Source organism: Carassius carassius, chromosome 23 (genome assembly GCF_963082965.1).
Source record: "Carassius carassius chromosome 23, fCarCar2.1, whole genome shotgun sequence".
Classification (NCBI taxonomy): domain Eukaryota; kingdom Metazoa; phylum Chordata; class Actinopteri; order Cypriniformes; family Cyprinidae; genus Carassius; species Carassius carassius.
Window position 1 is genome coordinate 13194026 of NC_081777.1, and position 2983 is coordinate 13197008.

The window sequence follows — 2983 nt, forward strand, 5'->3', positions numbered from 1 at the left end:
CTGGCCTATATATATATGTTTGCTTAGTTTTATTTATTTATTTATTTTACATGTGGTTGAAGTGTCCAAATACTTTAGAATGCACTGTATTATTAAGGTTTTCTAAAGACCCAAATTGTAATTTGTAAACATTTACTTTATATGTGTGTGTGTGTGTGTTTAACAAATAAGATATAGCTGGGTTATTTGGTTTCCACAGTTACTCTATGTATACACTATCTTGAAATTGTACAGTTTTTTTCACATTCATTAAATATCAAATATATTATACAACATGATTTTATTTAGTCAATTTTCCCATTAAATGTTGCTTTGTATTCTTCTCAGGCTTTAATAAAATAATGTAATATTTGGGGGTGAACAAGCAGAAGGGCAGGCCAAAACTAGAAGCTAAAATAGCAAAAATCTCAACAGCAGTTGTAAATTTACTAGGTGAACTGACATATACAGGAACAAATGCTAGCCACACTGCACAAAATATAATCATGCTGAAGGTAATGTATTTGGCCTCATTAAAATTGCCTGGCAACCTTCGGGTCAGAAAAGCCAGAAAAAAAATGACACAGGCCAAAAGGCCTATATATCCCAATGCACACCAGAAGGCCAGATCAGAGCCCACACTGCAATCCAGGATTATCTTGGACTGTTGATATTTAGTGTTTCTATAGGGGAAAGGAGGGGATATTGTAAGCCAAGCAGTACATATGATCACCTGAACCAGAGTGCAGCAGAAGATGATTATTCTCTGCTGTGTGGGGCCCAACCATTTCATTATATTGTTTCCAGGTTGGGTAGCTGTAAAAGCTGTCAGTACCACTAAAGTCTTGCCCAGGATGCAAGAGATGCAGAGAGAAAAGGTGACGCTGAAGGCAGTGTGTCGCAGCATGCAGGACCAGGATGTAGGTTTCCCAATAAACACCAAAGCACACAGAAAACACAGAGTCAGTGATAACAAGATAAAAAAAACTGAGTTCAGAGTTATTCACACGGACTATAGGGGTTCCTTTGTTGTAAAGAAATATCACCAATACTGTGACAGTCAGAAATGCTCCCACTACAGCTATCAGAGTCAGGGTGATTCCCATTGTATCATGGGAGAGAAACTCAACCACCTTCGGAACACATATTGTCCAATTCACATTGGACCAATAATCTTCAGGGCATGACAGACAATCTACTGAATCTATAAATAAAGAAAAATTATAAAATCAGATCAATTAAGGCAAATGATGAAGATGAATGTAATAAGAACATGAAAAACTTGTCAATAGGAAAACATTCAGTAGGGTGTTTTGACCTGTCTGATTACTGATCTTGCCAATATCACATGGAACACAATCAAAGCAGTACAAAGGTTGCCCACGACGGACAGCCTTCCTGAATTCTGTAGTGCAGCTGTTACTGCATACAGACACAGGTACCTAATATATATATATATATATATATATATATATATATATATATATATATATATATATATATATATATATATATATATATATATATATATATATATATATATATATATTATTAATAATTTCTTATTAGAATGTGTGTGTCCAAACAACATAATTAGGAGTATTCAAACATAAAAAGTCACCTGTTTTAATTATTCACAAAGTTATTATGCAAATATTGAAGTTCAAAAGATTACATAGTGACAATGTTTTAAATATAACAATAGATGGCAGTGCAGTGCACAGTCAACACCTTGCCTTGTTCTGTTGGTGAGACCACATGATAGCCTGCTCCACAATTAACAGTTCTCTCCCAGTTTACTGAGCACCATGATAGAGGCCCACTTTAACGAACTGAATATTGCCACTTGGCATGTCTTTGCCATTTTATTAAATCATATGATGGGATTGAATCTCCCTTAACATCAAAACTGACCTTTTCTCCAGAAACAGAGAAAGAGATTTCCTGTAAATAATGCTGAAGCTTTGGAGATGAAAAACAGCAAAAAGAAGGGGGAAAATGGAGGGATGGAGGGGGCAGATATTTATGATTAAAAACAAATTTTAAGAAGAAACAGATGCAAATATAATCAATACTATTTGTGAAAATCAGTTTTCCTTAAACCCTTAGCTATTTTACCTGCCATGGAAACACATTGTTGAAGTTTGCACATGAGAAATTCTCAAACGATCCATTTCCAGGTTTACAGTGAATGAGATTACCGTATTTTCCGGACTATAAGTCTCACTTTTTTCATAGTTTGGCTGGTCCTGCGACTTATAGTCAGGTGCGACTTATTTATCAAAACTAATTTGACATGAACCGAGAGAAATGAACCAAGAGAAATGAACCAATAGAAAACATTACCATCTCCAGCCGCGAGAGGGCGCTGGAATTCTGAAGACCTGGAATGTGTCCTTGACGTATTGCAAACCCAATTGTGCCATCTAAGAATGGATATGTTTCTGCTAATATTGAAGCTGTAACACAAGCCTCACTTGCAATCCATTGAATTCCTGTGATATTTTGGGTCACAAACTCTTTTAAGAAAGGGTCAAATTCCCCCTCCCCTGAAAAAACAACCACCACCTTGGCTGTTGATTCCTTCATTACTTGAAGAATCTTCAGGACCTGTTCCTGGGTACAGCCTTTAGGGATCATTTCATGATAGGCCAGACAAATGTTGTTATTCTCAATTTCTCGCTTTATGCCTTGTAAAGCAAACCTGCCATAGTCATCGTCTTCGGTGACCATTCCAACCCATGTCCAGTCAAACCGCTTTAAGAGTTGTGCAATAGCTTTCACCTGATAATCATCATTGGGAATCACTCTGAAAAATGTTGGGAACTGCTTCCGATTGCTTAAACAAGAGCAGGTTGAGAAGCAAGGCTTAATTTGTGCCGGAACAAGCCGGATCCGGATCCGGCACCTCCGAAATCGGATCCGGCACCCCATTTTGGCGGATCCCCCTCCTCCGGGGGTGGCGTTTCCGTATGGCAGACAGATATGTGCCATGATAAATTAT

The 2983-nt window shown here is 37.3% G+C and overlaps 1 pseudogene; it reads right to left on the reverse strand.

Annotated features, from left to right (window-relative positions):
- Window positions 1-280: 280 nt before the first annotated feature.
- Window positions 281-2712, reverse strand: LOC132101155 (extracellular calcium-sensing receptor-like; annotated as a pseudogene).
- Window positions 2713-2983: the final 271 nt, after the last annotated feature.